The following is a 25524-nucleotide window of genomic DNA, read 5'->3' as shown; positions in this document are numbered from 1 at the left end:
AAAGGCTGCTGAGGTGATTAAGGGTGTGGAGTATCCATGCTGAAAGGAGAATCTCTCCTGAGGATCTTTTAGAGAGAGCTGGGACTGTTCAGCCTGGAGAAGAGAAGGGTCAGGAAGATATCATTGATGTCTACAGACACCTAATGGGATGGAATGAAGAAAAAGGAGAGAGCTGCTTCTCAGCAGTGCCTAGAGACAGGGCAAAAGGCAAAGGGCACAGATTAAAATGTGTTATATTCCACCTGGACACAAGAAAACACTTGCTTTGTTTTCCTTTACTGGACCAGGTTGCCCATAGAGACTGAGGTTGCACATTGGGAATAAATTCTTTAATTTCAGCCTTAACAGGGAAATAAAATAAATAAATAAATAAGCCCTGTACACTGTATTTACAGTGTGAAAGAACAATTAAAGGCAACTGCTTCAACAACCTAAGTGGAGGAAGCTCGATAGCTATTGATCCCTTTGTAAGAGCTAGAGGGTCTGAGCCTGCCTTGTCCTCCTCAGGGAAAAAACATGGCAAAAATAAAATAAAATAAAAGGTCCAGCAATTTAAACTCGCAGGGAGTCGTGAAGGAGGCAATGAAGGTGTAGAAACCATTTTTTGGGGGGTTCATTCGCAAAATGAACGTTCCCATCCTAATTCCCAGCTATTTGAATTGGTGCTTGTGCCCAGGAACACAAAGGAAAGGGGGGGGGGGAAATCTGCTATTAAAAACTCCCAAGGAAACTTGATTTCCTGTGCCCCACATCACAGGGAGCTTCCACATGGCTTCCCCTGTGCCTTTCCCAGACAAAAGTGGAGGTCAGTCCCCTGGTTGACCCAGGTGACAAAGATACAGCCAGGGAGACCAAAGACAGGGGTGTTGGGGAAAAAATGTTCTCAAAGATGAAGTTGCAACTTTCCAATATCTGAAGGGGCTACAAGAAAGCTGGGGGAGGGCTTTGGACACAGGGGGGTAGGGAGAGGACAAGGGGAAATGGGTTAAAACTTGAAGAGGGTAGATTAAGGTTGGACATAGAATCATAGAATCGACTGGGTTGGAAGGGACCTCAGAGATCATCAAGTCCAACCCTTGATCTACTACTGTTGCAGTTACCAGACCATGGCACAGAATGCCACATCCAGTCTCTTTTTAAATATCTCTAGGGATGGAGAATCCACTACTTCCCGGGGCAGCCCATTCCAATGTCTGATCACCCTCTCAGTAAAGAAATTCTTTCTAATGTCCAACCTAAACCTCCCCCGGCACAACTTAAGACCGTGCCCTCTTGTCTTGCTGAGAGTTGCCTGGGAAAAGAGACCAACCCCCACTTGGCTCCAACCTCCTTTCAGGTAGTTGTAGAGAGTGATGAGGTCTCCTCGGAGCCTCCTCTTTTCCAGGCTGAACAGCCCCAGCTCCCTCAGCCTCTCTTCATAGGATATGTGTTCGAGTCCCTTCACCAGCTTAGTTGCCCTCCTTTGGACCTGCTCCAGGACCTCGATATCCTTCCTAAACTGAGGGGCCCAGAACTGGACACAGTACTCAAGGTGTGGCCTCACCAGGGCTGAGTACAGGGGCAGAATCACTTCCTTGGACCTACTGGCCACGCTGTTCGCTGTTTCTGGGGAAGAAATTCTCTGGTGTGAGGGTGCTGAGCCCCTGTGCCAGGTTTCCCAGAGAAGCTGTGGCTGCCCCATCCCTGGCAGTGTCTCAGGACAGGTTGGACGGGGCTTGGAGCAACCTGGGCTGGTGGGAGGTGTCCCTGCCCATGGAAAGGGGTTGGGAATGCATCATCTTGAAGATCCCTTTCAAACCATTCTGGCACTCCTGAAGCTGTCCCATGCTTTCTGTTCTAACAAACACCACCCCCTGACACACACAGCTGAACTCTCCTGCCTGTTTTTCCCAGGGAAGGTGAAAACCAAGCAGATGCTGCTATTAATTAGCAACCTGTTCCCTACCTCTCTCTTCTCTCCTCAATTCCTGCCTGATGCTCCCGCATGGCTGCATCCACCCTTCTGTGCACAGCACTGTGAAGCCATCTCTTGGAGTTCCTTTGCTGCCAGGTGTGAATCCTGCAGTCCTGGTTGTAAATCTTGACAAAATTTTTATATTCCTGCAGTTCCTTTTCCCTGTCTCTGTGGAGCAAGATAAAATTATCAGAGGCTTGCTCCTTGGGAGGCTTGACTCTCTGTAAGAGAAAGCAGAAGCAAGTGGTGAAAAGTTAATGTTATTCTGGGGTTTTACTTAGTTGGATAGATGAGGAAATAAGAACAGAGCACCAAATTTTGACAGTTCAGGGTTATCAGGATTAATTACCAACAAACTTTGCCTTGAAGGGAACATTGCCAGTACAGGAACATGGAATCATTTCATGGTTTGGGTGGGAAGGGACCTTTCAAGTCCATCCAGTCCAACCGCTGGGATATCTCCAACTGGATCAGGTTGCTCAGGGCCCCATCCAACCTGACCTGGAATGGTTCCAGGGATGGGGCATTTCCCACCTCTCTGGAAACCTGGGCCAGGGTCTCACCACCCTCAGAATAAAACATTTCTTCCTTTTATCCAGTCTGAATCTTCCCTCTTGTAGTTTAACCCCATTACCCCTTGTCCTATTGCTAAAGGCTCTGCTAAAAAGTGTGTCCCTGTCTTGTAGGTTCTCCTTTAAGTTCTGAAAGGCCACAGTAAGCTCTCCCTGCAGCCTTCTCTTCCCCAGGCTGAACAACCCCAACTCTCCCAGCCTGGCTCCAGAGCAGAGCTGCACCCCGGGGCTCTGAGCTCCCCACTGCACCCCACTCAGTACCCAAGTAGCCCCAAAAGAGCATGGGGTACCACTACACCGCTTCCCTCAGAGGCCCCCACGGCCGGTACCGGGTCCAACCGATGTCCTCAGCCCGCCCGGTACCGGTTACCTCGGGTGAACCCCAGCGGCTCCTCTCAGAGGGCCCTTCCCCAACCTGCCCCGTGCCTGTTCCACTGGCCCCGCAGCACCGGGCATCTCCTCACCAGCCCCATGGAGTGCGGGATGGACCCCATCACCTCCCGGGGCAACCGGTGCGACCGCCGCCATCGCCGTCCCCATCCCCCTGGGGGCTCCATGGCTGCAGCGAGGACACCAGGACTCGTCGAGCGTTGCTATAGCAACGGAGAGTTAGACGGAAGTGACGTCAGGAGGCGGGGCTGGGCCTGCGGACTGGTGCTCCCTTCCCTGAGGGGACGGGATGGTGGCGGAAAGGGAGAGAGGGGACAGGGACAGGGACACAGCCCCGGGACAGCGCTGGGAGGGTGCGGAGCTGTGGGGCGGCAGCTGACAGAATCCCAGAGTGGTTTGGGTGGGAAGGAACCTAAAAGCTCATCCATTCCCAACCCCTTTCCATGGGCAGGGACACCTCCCACCAGCCCAGGTTGCTCCAAGCCCCATCCAACCTGACCTGAGACACTGCCAGGGATGGGGCAGCCACAGTTTCTCTGGGAAACCTGGCACAGGGGCTCAGCACCCTCAAATTCAAGAATTTATTCCCAGTATCTCACCTCTGTCTCCCCTCTTTAATTTTAAAGCCATTCCCCCTCATCCCATCCCTCCCTACCCTTGTCCCAAGTCTCTCTCCAGCTTTCCTGGAGCCCCTTCAGGCACTGGAAGGTGCTCTAAGGTCTCCCTGCAGCCTTCTCTTCTCCAGGCTGAACACCCCCAACTCTCTCAGCCTGGCTCCAGAGCTGCTCCAGCCCTCCCAGCATCTCCAGGGCCTCCTCTGGACTCACTCCAACAGCTCCATCTCCTTCTGGTGTTGGGGATCCCAGAACTGGACCCAGCACCCCAGAGGGGCAGAGGGGGACAATCCCCTCCCTGACCCTGCTGGGGATGCAGCCCAGGACGTGGTTGGTTTCTGGGGTGACAGAGCAGTCACATCCCTGTCCTTGCTGTGCATCCATCAGGTCCCACACAGCCCTGGTCCCTCTGTTGGTCAGTGTGACAATGTCGTGTCACCTCCCCTCGACGTGCTGGTGACATCTACTGAGAGGAGAAGCTGGCACAGATGTGTACAAAAATGGAAAAATATAAAGAAGTGAAGCAGAGGGAGTTTAATCCCAGGAATGGGTTCCCTGCAGCCACAAGTTGTGGTGGTGACCTCCTGTGGTCCATGTCCTGGTGGGGGACAGGCTCCAGAGCTGCCCAGGGTGGAGTAAAATGGGAAATAAAACTCTGGATCAGTGGTTGCATCACGTCCCTTGCCCCCAAAGGGAAAAGTTGCTGAAAAAGCTTGGAAGGAACACAAATACTGCCAGGAACTTTGCTGTCTTGCAGGTTACCAGGACTTGGCTGATAACGTGTTGGAAAAAATGATCCAAATGAAGAAAGGTTGAGGTTTAAAGTTGACTGTCAAGGTTGTTCTCCTCCAACTGGTCAGGGATCAGCTGTGGGATCCTTGCAGAAGCAATCCCAAGTCTGTGCTACACAGCAGTTACACCCTGGAGGATGTTATACCACTGGGGTACTGCTCCACCTGGGATCTCCCTGGAGTTTATTTCAGGATCTCATCCAATCTTGATTTTCTTTTTTTGTTCAAAAAGAGGGAAACAACTTCACAGCAGAGAACTGTGCCCCCCCCTGAAAAATCTCATGTTTAAGTCTTAGGAGGCCTGGATTTCTTGGTGTGGTATAATTTAGTGGAAAAGAGGGTGTGGATCCACCAATCCCCCTGTTAATGTCTTTTTCTGTTCATGTGGAGTCCCTCCACCAGCTTTGAGAAGACTTCCTGCTGAAAAAAAAGCAAATTTTAGTGGATTTCTTGTGACTTTGAGCTTATTTTACATTCACGTTGAATGAAAAAATGCATCCCAGTCACTCTGATGCTCTCCAGGGTTTCCTGCAGGGAACATATATAGGATACAAACACAGCATAAGGTCTGTCCTGGGTTTGCAGGTTTCCTGAAACCTTTCTCTCCAGAACAGCCCGGAAACTTGTCAGGAAAAAGCCCCCTTTGACAGTCAGGTGTCAACAACAGCCCCAAAGTCAGAATTTCGGGTGTGGGCTGAGGTTTGAAATATTAAGAGTCACAAAGTGGGATGGAGTCACCTTTCCTTTCTCTCTCTCTCCAACAGGTCAGCAGAAAGATGCAGCTTGTGGAGCCAAACCCTAATGAGGGGGTGAGGTGGCTCCTCATGCTCCAACAGCTTTGGCTCAGCTGCAAGAACACCAAGGTTGGCTTGAGGGAAGGGCTGGGAATGGGTGGAGAGACGTCCCACGAGATGTTTTGGAGCAACTCAGCAAAACCAGAGCTTAATCTGGGGTGGGAAAATCCAGCAAGAACAGTAGGGCCTTTCTGCTGGTGGAGGAAGTGTAAAGTGGATTGAAGTCAAGTGCTGAACAATTCCCCCTTTGTACAGGAGAAACCTTTTACTTCTTCCTCTAGAAGACAAATTAACCAGTTGTGAGGTCAGCCCCAGCCCTCATAAGAAGACAAAATGTTTCCTACAGTGGCTGCCTGCTCCTTTTTTGTGGGATTGTGGTGGCTCCATGAGCCAGCACTTGGGAACACCAAGCCCCTTCCTGCTACAGGATCAAAAGTTCCTTTTTTTAAAATTATTTTCTATCAGATGGCCTGGGCTTGCTAGGCTGGGGCTCTGAGAAGTTGTCAGTTCTTCTCTGGTTCTGAATTCCCCCCGGGGTTTCCTCACCAGTCACACTCCAGACCATTTCAGGTTCCTCTGGTCTCTCCTCCTTCCTGCCAGAACCTTCAGGCAATCTTCAAAATTTAGGCAAATCATGTCTCATGGGTTTTCTGTCTTTTGGTTCTTTTTATTCTCATGGCGAGGTTTCATCTCTCACCTTCAGGATTGATTTGGATCAGTCTTTGGCTGGGAGAAAGATCTGCAGCCTGAGTCCTGCAGATGTTTCATCACATGGACTCTCAGCTCATGTGGAGCTCCCTGTGGAATTGCTGCAAGCTTCTGGTGTTGGTGTCTCATTTGGAAATGAGGCATTCCTGATGTTTCCAGCTTCATGTGAGGGCTGGGAAATGCTGGAGTTGGAGCCCAGAAGTATCTGAGCTGAATTTTAGGAGCTTAAAAAGAGAGTTGTGGGGTTTTTGAGCAGAGAAAAGAGGTGGCTGAGGTGGTGAGGTCTGTGTTTGGTTGATGGTATCAGCTGCAAGCAGGGGGTGTGGTTGGTCTTTGTGCTTTAAATGTAGAAATGGAAAGATCAGAGCCCTTCCCTGACCACATCTGAGCCAGGAACCATCTGACAAATTCTCCTTTTCACCCCCAACCCCCACCCGGTGGGAAGGAGTGGGAGAGAAGATCAGCTGCTCTGCTTTCTCCATTCCCATGGGCAAGGAAAGATGAGGTGGTTCTCCTTCCTCTCCCTCAATCTTGAAAAAAGGTACCCACAAAAAGGGAGCATGGTGTGAATAATCCCAGCATGAGATCATCATGAACAAGGAGAGAGTATTTTAGGGTTCCCCCCCCAGTGGATTTACACCCTTTGATAGCTCCAACCAAATCTGCCTGTGGTCCTTCCCTACCTCCCTGCCCCAAGAGTGGACCTACCAGTGCGCTCCTCCCAAACTTCTCCTCCTTCATCTCCAAGATGACCTCCAAGAGCATCCTGCTGCTGCTGAGCCTCGCCTTCTGGGTGAGGGTGCTGGGACCCAGGAGGTGGGGGGGATGCAGACCCCAATGGGTTTCCAGAGGTCTGGATGGAGTTTGGAGCAAGTTGGGTTGGTGGGAAGTATCCCTGTTCATGGCAGGGGGGTTGGAACTGGGGGATCCCTTCCAACCCAAATTTTATGATGCTCTATATTTTTTTTTTAGAGAAGGAGATAATCTGGGTTATATTAAATTTCTGAGAGAAAAACAAATGGTGTTGGCGTTTAAAGTTGGTTTTTTTTTTTTTTCCCAGAGTGTTTTTAATCCAGCAACTGTTTTATTAAAAACATCTACAGACTAATTCTGGGCTTGGAAAGAAATGGAGCAGCAGGGTGAGGGTGGGCACCAGGGCTGCCCTCCCTTTTTGGGGTGAGGAGCATTCTTTGTTCCAGCTGCATTTTGCATTATGCCTCTCTCCAAATCACTTCCTCAAGAAATACTTTTAAGCAATTAAAAAAAAAAAAAAAAGCAGGGGGTTTGTGTAGTTTTTCTCCCAAGTTTTTATGGTTTGGGAGCTCAGCATCAGAGGGGGCTGCTCTGAAGAGTTGGTTATTTGGGAACCAGTCCTGAGTTGTTTTTCTGTGTGAGGAAGATTGTGTGGCCCCCTCTTATCAGCCAGGGACCTGCTCTGGGAAAAGGGGCCCAGTTAACCCTCAGGCTTATGGGGTGTTCACAGAATTATGAGGAGGGGACCTCTAGAGATCATCTAGTTCCCATCTGCTTTGTAGAGCTTGAGTATTTTCCAACCTGGTGTTGGGTGCTTGATCCTAGAAGTGTCTCTGGTACTTTTCCTGCTGGAAGGGAACACTCTGATAGTGGTTTAAGCTTCAGGTCATCTGGAGCCATGGACCATCAGTAGTTATTCTTCTGCACGTCTGCAGCCTCTGAATTTAGGGTGACCCAAACCAGCCCTTTGTTGCTTGTTTTTTTGTTTTTTTTTTTTTTCTAGCGAAGAGCAATACAGCCTCCAAGCCTCTGGCATTTATTTAGAAGCTGCTTGCAGCATCAGATGTGGTAATCACATTCCTGCAGCAGAACTGCAGAACCTGGAATTCAGGTTTTAGGAGGGTGGGGAAGGAGGAGCTGAGTCTTTTTCTGCTCTTTCAGAGCCTTTTTAAGAGTTTAACAGTCCAAAGTCCCATGTAGTTATCAAAACACAACACCTATCAAGAGCATTAAACTTCTTTTCCAAGGAGTAATTCATGCTCAGGCCTTGCATGCTGCAAAGTTTTCCCTGCTTGGAAATTATTAAAGAAAATAATTCACCACCTGCATATTCAACAGCTGGTGTAGCTCTGGTGTTTTGCCAAAGGTTTTGGCTTAGGAACATCCTAAAAAGGCAACAAATCTTTTTTTGGATCTCTGATGGTTATTGTTGTGCAGGGGTGAAGAGAGATTTTCCAGAATGCCAAGGAGTAGCTTGCTAAATGAGGTGAAAAAGCAACTTTTTTTCTCTTCTCTCCAGGTAGGATGCTGATCTTGGTGGCTTATTCTGAAGTGAGGGTAAGATTGGGGGAGTTGGAAGTGGGCATAACCTCCCCAAACAAGGCATTGATTGGGAGCTGCTTTAACTAAGGGTGTTAAAATCTGCAAACCTCCAATTTTGCTTTTTAGCACCTAATAATTAGGTCCAAGTGTGTGGGTATTTTGGTAAGTGAGTGTTTACCTGTTTGAGGTGAGGATTTTGGATGTTGGTTTGACTCTGGTCACCTAGGTGAGGGAGAGGAAGAGTCTGAGGAGGTTCTGATGGTTTTGCCCCTGTCTTGTGAGGGGATTTGGCTGGGTGAGATTTGATGATGCTTCTGGAAGGGGAGAGGTGAAATGCTGGGGTTCACTTGCTGGTTCAAGGGAAGAAACTGGGAATCTCTGGAAGCTGGAAGTTTCCTGCTCTGATATTTTTGTCTATTTCTGAACACCTTCCCAGGTTGCTTTTCTTCTTTTTTTTTTTTTTTTAAATCCCCTGTCTCCTTTCTCCACCTTCTGTCAGTGGTTTTGGCAAATTTCTTTGACCCAGGAGTTTCCAAAAAGCAGGGATCAAATGTGTTTTGGGTTCTTAGTGTCAGCTCTGCTTTTAGGAGATACTTGTGCTGGTCTGGCATTTGTCTGGTCTGTGCTTAACCTATCTCCTTTGCTCCTGGTGCATCTGAGACCCAAAGCTACTTGTTTTCACCTCATCATCTGTTTTTACCTCATCATCTGTTTTCTGGATAATTAAAAAATAGAAATGAAAAAAACAAACCCTCAGTGAGGAGGAGAACTGCTAATCCCTTGATGGGATTAAAAGTGCAGTGAACAGCAAGGATTATGATGGAGATTATTGGTATTAGAAACATTTCTTTTGAAGGCTGAAGGTATTTTCCAAAGTGTCGCTGAGGGGGTTGGGTCTCAGCAGCTTTGTGGCCTGTTCCTCACCTTCCCTCCAGCTGTTCCTAATCCTGCCTGTAGCTGCTGCTGTGTGTGACAGGGACAGGCAGCTCTGCCAGGTTTTCCTGCTTGATGGTGTGATATATGATTGTAATATATGTTAATGAATTTGTATTCCTAACCAGTAAATTCAGAATTAAACTAAGAAGAAAGTGAATATGGAGCTAGACAAAGCAATTGAGACCTATAATTTTCCAGAAAAACAGTGTAAGTAACACAAGGCTGTAACGAGACTAACTTCTGTCTCGGCGATAATTGAAGCGTGGGCCTTGTTCTTAAAACAAGGCACTGCCAAGGCTAACGAGGCACCAAAAGAATGTGAACACCTGCACAGAGACAGCATAAAAATGCCACAATCAGCAGATAAGGGAAAAATTATGGCTAGGGTCTAATTTTGCTTGGTAACAAGATAATGAAGTCGGCGAAAGCAAGAAAGGTAAAAAGTTCAAGTTTGAGGAAGACTTCTTACTTCATCCAAAGACCCCCTGATGACCCCCCAATATCTCCCCAAGAGAGGACTCCGCCCACACTCCGCCTATCATGAATATTGTAATAACATGATGTAATCCCTATGAATATATATGTAAACCTACCCCTTTTTAATATTCATAGAATTGTAATCAATAGAAGGTAATTCTAGAGTTTTAGAGGTGTGTGTGTGAGTGAAGCAGAGACTCCCCATGCACCCAGCGCTGTTTTGCTTACTGCAATTTCAATTTATTAATTAAATTAAACCATTAACTGAATATTGAGTCTCGGTCATTTTTAACAATGGGAAGATGGAAGAGCTGTGGAAGTTCTCTTCCATGCTCCAGGTCAGGAAAAGGATGCTGATGGGCCAGGGGATCCCACAGCAACACCCATGGTGGAACAAGCTGCTTAACCAGGAAGTTTGTGGTTGGTTGGTGGTTTTTTTAGCACCAGTGAGTAAAAATGTGGTTGTTCATCCACTTCTGAAAGGCCTCAGGGCACATTTCCCTCCAGGTTCCTTGTTTCTGCCCAGCTGATGGGGCTGTGGTACTGGCTGGAGTCTCCTGGGAGGGCTGGGAGACACCTTGACCCAGGATGAGGAGTGTTGGGTGGGAAGCAAAACGTGGTAGGTTTGGTTGCAGCTCTGCTGTGAGGTGGTTGCTGAACTGGGACTGGAAATCGTGGGACCACTGTTTAGGAAGAAAGTGTCCTCAAGCTCTGAGCTTCTTGCAGAAAGGTGACAATGTGGGACCTCTCAACTAGAAGTTACTATCACAGGCACTTCTAAAACCACTAATGTGAGAGTTGTGCACACCATGAGACTCCCAAAGAGCCCCAGCTGCATTTGGGGTAGGATCCTGCCTTCTCATGGCCTCAGGAACCCTTGGGGACTGTGGTTGGTCCCTGGAAGTACAGAGGAAAGGGTTAAGTTTCTCACACTGCATGTGTCCCACCCTCTGAACACTTCCCTTTTCCTGACCAGGCAAGCACTGATATCTTAGTTTTCATTTTGTCTGGCAAGCCCCTACACATCCAGCAAAGTGGATTTTCCTGAAAGTCAGTTAACTTCTGCTTCCTGATTTGGAGCAGAGTAGTTGAAGATAAGGAGGAGCTTTGGAGAGAATCCAGAGGAGGCCATGAAGATGCTGGGAGGGATGGAGCAGCTCTGGAGCCAGGCTGAGAGAGTTGGGGGTGTTCAGCCTGGAGAAGAGAAGGCTGCAGGGAGACCTTAGAGCACCTTCCAGTGCCTGAAGGGGCTCCAGGAAAGCTGGGGAGGGACTTGGGCAGGGAGTGAGAGAACAAGAGGTGATGGTCTTAAACTGGAAGAGGGGAGATTGAGGTTGGATATTGGGAATAAATTCTTTAATGTGAGGGTGCTGAGCCCCTGTGCCAGGTTTCCCAGAGAAGCTGTGGCTTCCCCATCCCTGGCAGTGTCTCAGGTCAGGTTGGATTGGGCTTGGAGCAACCTGGGCTGGTGGGAGGTGTCCCTGCATGGAGTTGGAACTAGGAGATCTTTAAGGTTCCTTGCAGAAAATAAAAACCTGGGGGGTTATTTTGTGTGAAACATCCTGCAAGAAATTTAAATTATTCTGCAGCTTGTCTAGAAGTCCAGAGCAACTTGCAAAGGCTGGAGTTAGGCAGGAGAGCAGAGCTTGATGTCCCCTGGTGATGACCAATGGTTGACTTTGCACCTCAACTTCTACACATTAACTAAGTCTAAGTGCCCTCTGAGGTTGTGGGCACTCAGCTGTGGTAGAATGTCCCAACCTGGGTGCTGAGCTCCATCAAAGGACTCAGGAAAAAAACTCCTCATGAGTGGCTGTGCCTAGCTGCAAGCATCTGGTTTAAAAATACACATGCAGGAGGCTCCGTGCTGCCAGTGGTCAGCTTCACCTTTGGTTTGGAGTGACTACCTGGGAGGAAATTCCCTAGCCTGGAGGTTTAAAGCCACCTTTAGGTTTGTGGTGATGGCAGCAGAGGAGAGACCAAGGACAAAGTGGTTTGGAAAGATGGGATGGATGTTTTGAGTCCTACACCTTGCTCACTCTTTCATAAAATCATTGAATCCCAGACTGGTTTGAGTTGGAAAGGACCTTAAAGCTCATCCATTTCCAACCCCTTTCCATGGGCAAGGACACCTCCCACCAGCCCAGGTTGCTCCAAGCCCCATCCAACCTGACCTGAGACACTGCCAGGGATGGGGCAGCCACAGCTTCTCTGGGAAACCTGGCACAGGGGCTCAGCACCCTCACATTAAAGAATTTCTTCCCCATGTCCAACCTTAATCTCCCCTCTTCCAGTTTAAGACCATCACCTCTTGTTTTCTCACTCCCTGCCCTTGTCCAAAGTCCCTCCCCAGCTTTCCTGGAGCCCCTTCAGGAACTGGAAGGTGCTCTAAGGTCTCCCTGCAGCCTTCTCTTCTCCAGGCTGAACACCCCCAACTCTCTCAGCCTGGCTCCAGAGCTGCTCCAGCCTTCCCAGCATCTCCATGGCCTCCTCTGGACTCACTCCAACAGCTCCATCTCCTTCTGGTGTTTGGGTTTCCAGAACCTGACACAGTACTTTGTGCCCCTGAAGGCCAGGCAGGATGCAGGTGCAGTGTCTCCAGCCTCACCTTTAGTGCTGTCACCAGGCCCAGGACTTTTCCTTTCCCACTTTCAATACAAGAGGATCTTGGAGGAGGAAAGGGTGAGGTTGCTGGTGGTGGTGAAGTGAGAAGGCAGGATTTTTCCAGGAAAGGAATATTTTCCCAGAATCTTGCTTTGTAGGGGACCTGCCCTGTTTGAGTCCCAGCAGAGCAGAATGAGTGACACATGCTAAATGTCTCTGAGGGTTAGTTTGATCCTGGTTTCATCACTTGGTGCATTTGATCCTGATATTTTGGAGGTTCAGGAATGTAAAAGTGGTGTGGGATGGGAGCTGGCTGCCAAGGAGGGATGTCTTCTTCACTTGGAGGTAAATGTAGGGCAGACAGCAGACCTGGCTGGAGGGGAAGGAGCCAAATGAAATTAAAGGAATTAGCAACTCCCACCTCCAGTGAGAGCAGTGTTTGATTTAACTAAAACAGCACTGGGGGAAGGAGTGAACTGCTCTTAAGCCATGTGATGAAATCCATCTGAAGTCAACAGAAAACAAGTTTCTTCCGTCAGGTTTCCAGAATGTGGTTATGGAAGGTGCTTTGTTTTTACAACCATCATCTTGTACTGCAGGGTTAAGGAGGGTGGATGAGTTGTTGTAACTCTTGAGAGAATGTTTTCATGCCATTGGTGAGGCACTGGCTGGGCACTGCTGAGTCTGTTGGTATTATTTCCAGGGCTGTTCCCAGTTCTGTGGATAAAAGCCTTTGGTCTCCAGAGCTTCCAGTTGGGCAGCTGTCAGTGGTGTGCTCTCTGGTGGCCTCCATCAGCAAAGCAACATTTTGGATAAGAGTTAATTCCTGACATTGATTCTCTGATCTAAGAGTCAGGAATCTGTTGTCTCCAGGCAAAGGAGGGACTGTGTTTTGCTGAGATGGAGAACATTGGTCCCTGTCTTGGTGGTTAATGTTGTTGTGAGCCTGGAATTCTGCCTTCTCTGCACTGAAGTTGGAACAAGAAGAGGTTGAGGAGTTAAGATGCAGCACATTTTATTTTCCTGTCTCTGCATAATGGAGTCATTCCTTCCCATGTTGAAATGTTAATTTCCCTCATAGAAAAAGGCCCATATTTACTTCCCTGGGCAGATGCTTTAATAAATAACTGCTAATAACTTCCTTGATTGCATTTGCAGGCAGCCAAATGAACGAGACTGGCAAACCAATGCAAAGAGTGACCACTGAAAACTTTGGCTTGCCCTAACACTCACATGGAAATCTACCTACATCACAACTAACAATCGGGATATGGGTTTGCGTTTTTCCAAAAACCTCGAATATACCATCCCTCGGAGTCCACTCTCCAGTGTTGCCTAATAGGGCTCCCAAAACGCCAAACGAACAGGACTGGCAAACCAATGCAAAGAGTGACCACTGAAAACTTTTGCTGGTCCTAACACTCACATGGAACCTTACCCACAGCACCACCAACAGTCAAGCTATTGGTTTTCCTTTTCCAAAAAACCTCAAATATACTAACCCTCAGCGGCGACTCTCCACTGTTGATCAATAGGGCTCCCAGAATGAAGGAATGGGACTGGCAAACCAATGCAAAGAGTGACCACTGAAAACTTTTGCTGATCCTAACCCTCACATGGAACCCTACCCACAGCACCACCAGCAGTCAGACTACAAGTTTGCGTTTTCCCAAAAACTTTGAATATCCTAGCCCTCCGTGGCCACTCTCCACTGTACCTCAAAAGTGCTCCCAAAACTCTGAAGAAAAGGGACTGGCAAACCAATGCAAAGAGTGGCCACAACAGCTTTTGCTGGCCCTAATCCTCACATGGTACCCTACACACAGCATCACAACCAATCGGTCTACGGGTTTGCGTTTTACAACAAATCTCAAATATACTAGCCCTCGGTGGCCACTCTCCACTGTTGCATATAAAGGCTTCGAGAACAAATGAACGGGACTGGCAAACCAGTGCAAAGAGTGACCACTGAAAAACTTTGCTGGCCCTAACCCTCACATGGAAATCTACCCACAGCACCACAATAATCGAGCTACGGGTTTGCGTTGTACCAAAAACCTCGAATATACTAGCCCTCGGCGGCCACTATCCGCTATGTCTCAATCGGGCTCCCAGAACAAATGAATGGGACTTGCAAACCAATGCAAAGAGCAATCACTGGAAACTTTTGCTTGCTCTAACCCTCACATGGAACCCTACCCTAAGCACCACAAACAACCAGACTACACATTTGCGTTTTTCCAAAAACATCGAATATACCAGCCCTCGGCGGCCACTCTCCACTGTTGCTCAATAGCGCTCCCAAAACTCCAAACAAACGGGACTGGCAAACCAATGCAAAGAGTGACCACTAAAAACGTTTGCTGGCCCTAACTCTCACATGGAACCCTACCCTCAGCACCACCAACAATCGGAGTACACGTTTCCGTTTTACCAAAAACCTTGAATATACCAACCCTTTGGAGACCACTCTCCAATGTTGTTCAGCGGGGCTCCCAAAACTCCGAAGAAACGGGACAGTAAACAAATGCAAAAAGTGACCACTGAAACTCTTGCTGGCCCTAACCCTCACATGGAACCCTACCTGAAGCACCACCAACAATTGGGCTATGGTTTTGCGCTTCACCAAAAACCTCGAATATACAACTCCTCGGCAGCCAGTCTGCACTTTTGCTCAGTAGGGCTCCCAGAACTCCGAACAAATGGGACTGACAAACCAGTGCAAAGAGTGACCACTGAAAACTTTGGCTGGCCCTAACCTCACATGGAACTCTACCCACAGCACCACCAACAATCTGACTACTCATTTGCATTTTACCTAAAACCTTGAATATACCACTCCTTGGCGGCCACTCTCCGCTGTTTCTCAATGGGGGTCCCAAAACACCAAATGAACAGTACTGTAAAACCAATGAATAGAGTGACAACTGAAAACTTTTGCTGACCCTAAGCCTCACAACGAACTCTACCCACAGCACCACCAACAATCAGGCTACAGGTCTGCATTTTATCAAAAACCTCGAATATACCAGCCCTCGGTGGCCACTCTCCACTGTTGCTCAAGAGGGCTCCCAAAACTCCGAACAAAGGGGACTGGCAAACCAATGGAAAGAGCGACCACTGAAAACTCTTGCTGGCCCTAACCCTCACATGGAACCCTACCTGAAGCACCACCAACAATTGGGCTATGGTTTTGCGCTTTACCAAAAACCTCGAATATACAACTCCTCGGCAGCCAGTCTGCACTTTTGCTCAGTAGGGCTCCCAGAACTCCGAACAAATGGGACTGACAAACCAATGCAAAGAGTGACCACTGAAAACTTTGGCTGGCCCTAACCTTCACATGGAACCCTACCCACATCACCAACAACAATTGGGCTACGGGTTTGCATTTTACCAAAAACCTAGAATATACCTCCCCGCGGCGGCCACTCTCCACTGTTGCTCAATAGGCCTCCCAAAACTCCCAACGAACAGGACTGGCAAACAAATGCAAAGAGTGACCACTGAAAACTTTTGCTGGTCCTAACACTCACATGGAACCTTACCCACAGCATCACCAACAGTCAAGCTATTGGTTTTCCTTTTCCAAAAAACCTCAAATATACTAACCCTCGGCGGCGACTCTCCACTGTTGATCAATAGGGCTACCAGAATGAAGGAACGGGACTGGCAAACCAATGCAAAGACTGACCACTAAAAACTTTCTCTGGCCCTTACTCTCACATGGAACTTTATCCACAGCACCAGTAATAATTGGGTGATGGGTTTGCTTTGATGGCAGTGATCACCCCACCATCACCACTACAACTGATCTGGGATTAAATCAGGCCTGCTGACCCCAGGAGTCCAGCCTGGACTTTCCCAGGGCTTCCCTGAAAACTTGGTTTTGACATGAGAGATATTGGGGTTTAGGGGGGAAGAACATGGTACTATTTTTCTATGTATTTTTATATATTTAGTATTTTTTCCTTTTTATCATCAGTGTTTCAATAAAGCTGTGTAGTTTAGTTTCCAACCCTTAAGTCTCTCTCCCTTATTCTCTCTCCTTTTTAAACTGGGAGGGGAAGGGGATAAATATAGATCATCTGTCATTCAGTTTAATTGCTGGGCCAGTTTTAAACCGTGACAGATTTATTGGCGCCCAACGTGGGGCTTAAGAAAATTATCTAGAGCCCAGTTTTAATTTCAACTCATTTACATGAATAGTTTGAATTTTGGCTTCAGTAGGAGGATACACAGATGTGTGGGAATCCAGGGTGTGATGTGTGAGTTTTTATCTGGGATTAGTGTTTCTCTGTTGTTCATTCTTTATTTATAAGAGCTGCTTACAAACCATAGTTAGGATATGGTCTTCAAAAGTGTAGTACATGGTACAGTGTTTTTTCACACACCTAGGAGATACACATAGGGTACACATTTCAGACACATAATAAATATCCCTATAAAGAGGAAATAGACTGCCCACAGGTCAAAGCACCCACACTTAGATCTGAAAGAATTGGCTGTACGAGATGTGATCTATACCAATGATGAGACTGTAGATCCTTATCACATGCCATGCCCTAAGACTATGAGGCAAAGCTTTGTGAATGCTGCACCCTCCCCATTTAACCATACACTATCAGTAATGTTATGGGTTCCTGGAGAAATGGAACCAACTGTGGGTGATGTGATTAAACCAGCACGAGAATATGAAGATTCTGTCATAAGTCCTCATCAGGCCTGGGTCTCAGCTGTAAAGGGAACAGCTGAGAAACTTCACCTACCCCATCACAAAGCCCTGGTGGTGCTGTTGAGAGCCTAGGCCTGGAACTGTCTGGGGCCACGTCACAGAATCATAGAATCCTGGAATGGGTTGGGTTGGAAGGATTAAAGATCTTCTTGTTCCAACCCCCTGCATGCATGGGTAGGGACAGCTCCCACCCAACTGAAGCCAACCCTGTCCTTGCCCCCATGGAACTCACTAGATATCTAGACACAGAGAGACAAAAGCCATCTCATGTTCCTGCCCCTTTCCCCAGCCATGCTCATGTTGCTCAAATGTGACTTTCCCTAAAATTTTACGTTTCACCTTGGTGCAGCGTGCTTCAGAGCAGCAGATCCACAACTGCCCCTCCGTGCTCCTCCATGGGCTGCAGGGGACAGCTGCCCTCTCCCCACAGCCTGCAGGGGAACTTCTGTGCTGGCCCTTCCTTCAGTCACTGACCTTGGTGTCTTGGGGAGGGCTGGGAGCAGGCTTCCACCTCCTTCAGGGTGGACATCTTGGGCATTTTCTGCTACAGACATTCCATGGTCACCCAGGGCAGCTGCTGACTCCTGAGGGAGGTGCTCTCCGCGATATGGGCACCCCACATCTCCACAGCCCTTATATATCCCCAGGGTCACCTTGGAGACCCCCATGACAATGGTGTCCAGGCACCAGACCCTGCATCACAAAGCCCTGGTTGTGGCTGTGGAGACGCCCAGGCCTGGAACTGGCTGGGACTGTTTCACAGAACTATGGAATGGGTTAGGTGGGAAGGGTTAAAGATCATCTTGTTCCAAAGCCCATTCATGAGTGGGTAGGGACACCTCCCACTCAACTGAAGCCAACCCTGTCCCTGTTCCCATGGAACTCACTTCTTCATCCCATCCACAGCATCAGCCTCAGTCAGCAGTAGTGTCTCTTGGAGCTGCTCAAGGATGAACTTCCTGTGCTCCTCCTGCTGCATGATCCTACAGATCATTCCCATGACCCTCCAGATCATTCTGAATCACAGAATACCTCAGGCTGGAAGAGACCGCTGAGCATCTCCTTGTCTGAGTGCCCTGCTCAAGGCAGGCTGAACCAGGTGAGGTTTCTCAAGGGCTTCCCCAGCATGGCTTCCTTGACACAAGGGATAAAAGTGCCTTTTGTCCCACCCCACAGGGGGATTATAAAGACAGAAAACAGTGTTGGCACAGGTTCTGGACACTGAGGCACCGTCACTGCTTGCCAGGAGGACTTTGGATCACTGATGGCACTGCAACCCTCATCATCTCGTGAACTTCCCACCCACCACATCACCCACCTCTTCAATCCAGACATCACCAGTCTGGCTACAACAGGACAATGGTAGAGCATGTCAAAGGGCTTGCTAAAGGCCAGGTGCACCCCATGCCTTTCTGTCCCCTGCCCACTCTGCTTCAGCAATCTCTTTGTCCTTCACCTGCCTGGAGCAGGCTGGAACCCATCACTGTCCCAGGGACTGAGGTCATAGAATCATAGAATCACAGAATGTTAGGGGTTGAAATGGACCTCTAGAGATCATATTGTCCAACCCCTCTGCCAAAGCAGGATCACCCAGGGCAGGCCACACAGGAACACACCCAGGTATGTGTTGAAAGTTTCCAGAAAAGGAGACTCCACAGCCTCTCTGGGAAGCCTATTTCAGTGCTCCCACAGCCTCACAGTAAAGAAGTTTCTCCTCATGTTGAGGTGAAACTTCCTATGTTCTAGCTTAAACCCATATTTCCACTGAAAAGAGATTGGCCCCTTGCTTTTGACACCCACCCCTCTGATATAGACATACATAAGATTCCCTCCTCAGCCTTGTTTTCACAAAGCTAAACACCTCCAACTCTCTCAGTTATTCTTCATATGAGAGATGTCCAAGTCTCTTAATAATCCTAGCTCTCCTTGGGACTCTCTCCAGTAGGTCCCTGCCTCTCTTGAACAACTGGATCCAGTATTCCAGGTGTGGTCTCACCAGGTCAGAGTAGAGGGGTAGGAAAACCTCCCTAGATTTGCTGGACATACTTTTCCTTATACACCTGACTGTTCATGGGCTGTGCTGGTCAAGCTGGGAAGCAGACCCAGCTGATGGTGCTCACTGCCACTGACCACCTCCCACACAAGCTCTTGGGTGCCCATGCAGGTTGCTCAGAGGGGTCCTGCCTGATTCCAGTGCCATGGGCTGTCTTTATTGAACAACATTCACCATCCCTGAGGGCTCTGGACAACAAAGAAGTGACAAAGGAACCAGCCCTGAGTCCCCAAACCCCCCCTGGGACCATGATGGCATCACAGGGAGCCCCCAGAGAAAGCAGCACAGCAACAATCTCTGCAGAGTCGACTCCTTGGGCAGCTTCTTGAGAGCAAGTGTGGAAGAAGAGCTGAGCTGAGGAGATCCCCTGTGATGATAGAAGGGCTGTTCTGGAGGCACGCTCTGTCACAGCAGTGCCCGTGCCCTGTACCTGCCTGCGGGCACAGGACTGTCACACCGCAGGGCTGTGACCAAGCTGCCAGAGCACTCAGGCCTTACCCAAGGGTGCAGAAGGAGACTGTGGAGGTGGAAAGTGGACAGCTTGGAAAAGATCAAGCGCTGGTGCTCCTGGGCAGTGCCCTTGTGCCAGGACTCCTGCTGTAGTTGTGTCATCTGAAAACTGGCTGAGGGTTCAAGTTGGGCTTTGATTTTTCCAGTTTCCTCCCTTCCCAGTCTCACATCGTTGCACGCCCCCTGAGTGGCCAGCCCCTTCTCCCAAAGGCCATGAAATCTCTTTTATTTCCTAAGCTCCAGTGAAAGCTCTGTTCAGCCAGGCTTCTGCAGCTGGGCTGGATTTCTGGAGTCAGGGACCCTGCTTAAGGGCCTCACCTGTCTGTGGAGAGACCCAGGGTCTCCTCTGCATGCTCCCTTCCCCTGTGAGGCTCCCAGCATCCCCCAGCCCTTTACAGGGCTCCACCAATGGACCTGGACAGGCTGGATCAATGGGCTGATCAACCTGCCTGCGGGCACAGGACTGTCACACCGCAGGGCTGTGACCAAGCTGCCAGAGCACTCAGGCCTTACCCAAGGGTGCAGAAGGAGACTGTGGAGGTGGAAAGTGGACAGCTTGGAAAAGATCAAGCGCTGGTGCTCCCAGGCAGTGCCCTTGTGCCAGGACTCTTTCCCCTCCACCTCTGCACACAGGCACTGCCCTGCAGCTCCAGAGAGGGTCTCAAAGAAAGGTCTTCAAAAAAAACAAGACACTGGAAAGTTCTTAATTCTATTTAAATACACCGAAAGAGCACAGCTCTTAATGAAAGTCTCTGGGTCAAAGAAAATCTGGATAGAAAAATAATGAGAATGGACAAGAAAAGTAACATTCCTATATGGGCATAAATTGGAAAAGAAATGGCTGATAGCTGGCTGGGTGTGTACTGAGTTACATTATGAACAAGTTGCAGAAAAAGGAACTCAGTTAAATTTTTTAAAAAAAGATCTAGAGATCAGTTTTGAAAATGCACCCTTGAGCTCCTGGTTCCTCATGCTGTAGATGAGGGGGTTCACTGCTGGAGGAACCACAGAATACAGAAATGACACCACCAGGTCCAGGGATGGGGAGGAGATTGAGGGGGGCTTCAGGTAGGCAAAGATGCCAGTGATGATGAACAGGGAGACCATGGCCAAGTGAGGGAGGCACGTGGAAAAGACTTTGATCCTTCCCTGCTCAGAGGGGATCCTCAGAACGGCCCTAAAGATCTCCACATATGACACCACTATGAGAACAAAACACACAAAAGCTAAACAAGCACTGATGACAAGGAGCCCAAGTTCCCTGAGGTAGGAGTGTGAGCAGGAGAGCTTGAGGATCTGGGGGATTTAACAGAAGAACTGGTCCAGGGCATTGCCCTGGCAGAGGGGCAGGGAAAATGTATTGGCTGTGTGCAGCAGAGCAGTGAGAAACCCAGTGCCCCAGGCAGCTGCTTCCATGTGGACACAAGCATTGCTGCCCAGGAGGGTCCCGTAGTGCAGGGGTTTGCAGATGGCCACATAGCGGTTGTAGGACATGATGGTCAGGAGAAAAAGCTCTTCTGTTATGAAGAAGACAAAGAAGAAGAGATTGTGCAGCACATCCCTTGTAGGAGATGAACATGAGCCAGCAGTGTGCCCAGGTGGCCAAGAAGGCCAATGGCATCCTGGCCTGTATCAGGAACAGCGTCGCCAGCAGGTCCAAGGAAGTGATTCTGCCCCTGTACTCAGCCCTGGTGAGGCCACACCTCGAGTCCTGTGTCCAGTTCTGGGCCCCTTGGTTCAGGAAGGATATTGAGGTCCTGGAGCAGGTCCAAAGGAGGGCAACCAGGCTGGTGAAGGGACTCGAGCACAGACCCTATGAGGAGAGGCTGAGGGAGCTGGGGCTGTTCAGCCTAAAGAAGAGGCGGCTCAGGGGAGACCTCATTGCTCTCTACAACTACCTTAAAGGAGGTTGTAGCCAGGTGGGGGTGTGTCTCTTTTGCCAGACGACTTTCAACAAGACAAGAGGGCATGGTCTTAAGTTGTGCCAGGGGAAGTTTAGGTTAGATATTAGAAAGAATTTCTTTACGGAGAGAGTGATCAAGCATTGGAATGGGCTGCCCAGGGAAGTAGTGGATTCTCCGTCCCTGGAGATATTTAAAAAGAGACTGGATGTGGCACTCAGTGCCATAGTCTAGCAACCGCACCGGTGGTTCAAGGGTTGGACTTGATGATCTCTGAGGTCCCTTCCAACCCAGCCAATTCTATGATTCTATGATTCTATGAGATGTCCCTGTTGTCCCAGAGGGAATTGGCCATGGCTTTGGGCAGAGTGGTGGAGATGGATCCCAGGTCGAGGAGGGAGAGGGGGAGAGGTTGAGGAGGAAGAAGTACATGGGAGTGTGGAGGTGGTGGTCACAGACGATGGTGGTGATGATGAGGCCATTGCCCAGGAGGGCAGCCAGGGAGATGCCCAGGAAGAGCCAGAAGTGCAAGAGCTGCAGCTCCCTCCTGTCTTCAAATGCCAGAAGGAGGAACTGGCTGATGGAGCTGCTGTTGGACATCTGCTGCCTTTAAAGTCATGGAGAGCTGTTTGAAGAGGATACACAAAAAATTTAGGAGACAATTCTATGAAAAATTCCCCATCTCAGTCCTACAAAGATGCACTTTTCTTCAGCCGTGGTTGTTGCTGTCTCTTTCAAGAGGAGCAGAGACTGTTAACAGGCTTCCAAGAAGCAACAGGGGCTTCATGAGAATCGTGGGGACAGGGAGCAATCCTAGAATGGACATTTTTCATATGAGATTGTTAGTGATTCCAAAGGCATTGCAGATTCTCTCCTCCCTGCATAAAAGATCCCTGACAAGAGAATGCAGTTTTAGAAGTTTGGGGTTTTTTTGTTATAGCTTACCCCATCTCCTCTGGGGAGTGTTCTTGGGTATCAGAAACCCTCAGCATTGCTGCAGCACTCAGGCAGAACAGAGTGAGCAAAGAGCATTGCCTGCAGCTGCATGCAGAGAAGGGGGAGCTGGGCTGTGTCTCTGTCTCTCCCTGCTGAGAGCAGGGGTCCCAGCTCAGAGTACTCAGTGTCTGACCCTTTCTCAAGGTCTCAGCAAACCATTTCCAGCCCAGGACACATGAAGCTCATTGTGCCCCCTGGAAGGCAGCTCACAGCTTGGACAGACACCCCAAGGATGGAATGAGGGCATCTGATGAAGAGAGGTCAGCTCCCTGCCCAGCCTCACTCAGACTGCACTGCCCAGAGCTTCCCAGGGCAGAGCACAGCTGGACACCTCCTTTCCTGAAACCATCTTCATGGGAGGAGCCACAAGAGCTGTGCCTGCAGCTGAAACTTCCGCTCTCAGCCTGACATCAACAGCAAGAGCAGCTGAAGGGGGCATGAAGAGAGGCAGAGGGGCACTCAGGAAAGCCTTTCCCTCCCCCAGCAGTGCACAACCCCTCCCAGATGTTGATAATGCCTGGCAGGCACCTCCAGCCCCTGGGCAGGGGGAGGTGGGCACATGGCAGCATAGATGCACTTTACCTCTTGTGTGAGCAGATGGAGGAGGAGGTGCCCAAAACCCCAGACCCCACGGGCTGGCTGAGGGCTATGCTGTCACACAGACCCTGATGAACCTAGGAAGGTGATGCTGGGTGTATCTGTAGGGTAAAGGAGGCTGAAAGCAATGGCTTTCAGTGCTGGAGTTTCCTAGCACACAGGAGGGTGATGGTGTAGGGACTCTCTCCCCAGGTGAGGTTTCCTCCCACCTTAACAAGAAAGAGAAAAGTGGAAGTGCAGCCTGAGGAAAGCCAAGTTTCCCAGCAGGAACCTGTGCCCTGACTGTGCATATGAAAAATCCCTCAGAAATAATCTGGGTATGATTTTGGATCCGAGAGCAGTGCTGTCTCACAGAACCCTCTCAAAACAAGAAGGACCCTGCCCTGTCCTCCCTGTCTCCTGGCAGCCACAGCTTCTGCCAGCAGCACGGAGCTCCCTGGGAAGGCTGAGAGTTGCCCCTGGTAGGCAGGCAGCAGAGTCCCTGCCCCAGCACACAGCCCCTGGGCTGCAGGACCCTGCTCTGAAGGACAGCCCTGGGCACCTCTGTCTGCACACACCCCCTCAGCCCCTGCAGCCACCCCAGCAGAAGGCAGCCCCATGCCCTCTCCCTCTGATGCTGCTCCAGGACAGCCCTGCTCTGCCAAACCTTTTCCTCCTGCCCACCAAAATCCTCCGCAAGGATCCCATCAGCTGTGGCACAGGCTGCCAGCTGGAGAAGACCCCCTGCAGGAAGCCCAGCTTCACTGCCCTGCAGCCAGAGACTCACCATGGCAGAGGCTGTGAAATTTCTCCCCCAGGCAGCTCGCAGCTCTCCTCCCAGCCCAGGCTGCCTTTCTCCTCTCTCTCCCTCCTCTCTCTCCCCTGCCCTGCTGCCTGCAGGCAGTGCCCTCAGCCCTGCTGCGCTCTGCAGAGGAGCTGCTCCTGCCCAGAGCTCTCTCTCTGCAGCACTCTCTGCTTGCCAGCAACTCTCTCAGTCTCAGGAGCCCGGCCCAGCAGCACAGGACCAGCGCCAGACTTTGCCACTTGCTCAACTCTCTCGGGGCTCACTCCAGCTCTCCCTGGGGCTCCCCAGGAACCCAGTGTGACACACACTGAAGTCATCGCTCATGTCTCCTCCCTCCCTCCTTTCCAGCACAGCCAGTTCCCCACTAGAGACACAACCTCTGCTTCTCCCACTCTCCCACTGGACACCCAGGCACTGCCAGGGGGAATCTCCTTTCCCTCCTCTTCCCCTGCAAGCCACGGGTGACACTGGAGGTTCCATGGGTGCTCCAACCTCAGTCAGGGCAGCTGCTCAATTAAGTGGCCAAGCATAGCCCTGTGGTGCTACAGGAAATGTCAGGGCACTCCAGCACAACCACCTGCTGCTGGCACAACAGCACAGGACTGTCACATCCCATGGCCTGACCCAGACAACAGCCAAAGGAGATTCCATCTCCCAGGCCAGAGTTTCCCTTTGCAGGGTAAACAAAGAATGACAGCCTCCTGAGACCATCCAAGTACCCCTTGATCAGATTAAGATGAAATGATACTCCAGGTCTTTTACTCTACAGTCATAATATCAGTTCTGTTGCTCTAGCAAGTAAAATTATTATGAGGAATTTTTAGGGAACACAAATCACTCAAAGATATGTATGGATATATATATTATAAAAGCACAAAATAGATACTTCATTGTTCAGGCTGTGCAATCACAAAGGCTGATTGCTTGGATCACAAAAAACACATAGTCAAATGACATCTCAACAATCCAGTCCCCTCACCCCATGAGTCCAAATATCACAAGGCATGATGATATAAGGCAATATCATAAGGCAGTGATATGATGGCTACAAGCTTAGCATCTTGACTCCAGCTTCTTCAATTCAGGCAGTGGTGATCTGTATGATGTGCAGAGTCCTTGTTCTTCAACTTTTGGTGTCATCACATGCAGTAACATTGTAACACTATGTACATAGTAACACTATGTACAATGATCACAAACTTCACAACAGTAGAGCATTACAAAACCAAATAAGAATGGAAAATTTACACAAATGCAGCACAATTACAAATACAAAAAGAACTCATAATTAATTTTGACTCAGTTTTGGTCCTTCAGCAGACTTTGGTAACCTTCATATATCCCATAATCTGCTCTCATGGATAAGTTTTCCTTAGGAACTACATTATCACATATACCCTTGCCATACATGTATCTACCTATGTTACTTGGCTAGTAAATTTCCATGAGACTCCCTTAAACTATTGCTACTTCTATACTTCTACTTCTGTAAAACCATTGAATATATGTTCCTTTAAACTACTACTTTTATTTCTCTAAAACTACTGCTTCACAAGAAATCAGTCAATCGATCAAGCAAGCAAGGAAGATGTTCTGGGGCTTTTCAGCCAGATTCTTTTCTACTGAGCTCTCTCATTCAATCCTCATGAAAAACTATTGGAGTTTTAATTCTCTTATTTCAGGAGACAACTGACAGAAGCCTTACTGCAGGCTGATCAAGATGACCCATTACATCACCCATGGTGTCACAGAGGCCTCTTCTCCCAAGGGAACAATGAGAGGAAAAGAGGACATGGCCTGAAGTTGCACCAGG

General features: G+C 49.2%; 1 pseudogene; it reads right to left on the bottom strand.

The window, feature by feature from the left end:
- Positions 1 to 1941: 1941 nt before the first annotated feature.
- Positions 1942 to 20927, bottom strand: LOC115600089 (annotated as a pseudogene).
- Between the last annotated feature and the right edge of the window lie 4597 nt (positions 20928 to 25524).

The sequence above is a fragment of the Calypte anna genome, chromosome W (assembly GCF_003957555.1).
Source record: "Calypte anna isolate BGI_N300 chromosome W, bCalAnn1_v1.p, whole genome shotgun sequence".
NCBI classification, from domain to species: domain Eukaryota; kingdom Metazoa; phylum Chordata; class Aves; order Apodiformes; family Trochilidae; genus Calypte; species Calypte anna.
The sequence above is the reverse complement of the archived record's forward strand: the minus strand, read 5'-3'. Positions and strand labels throughout refer to the sequence as shown.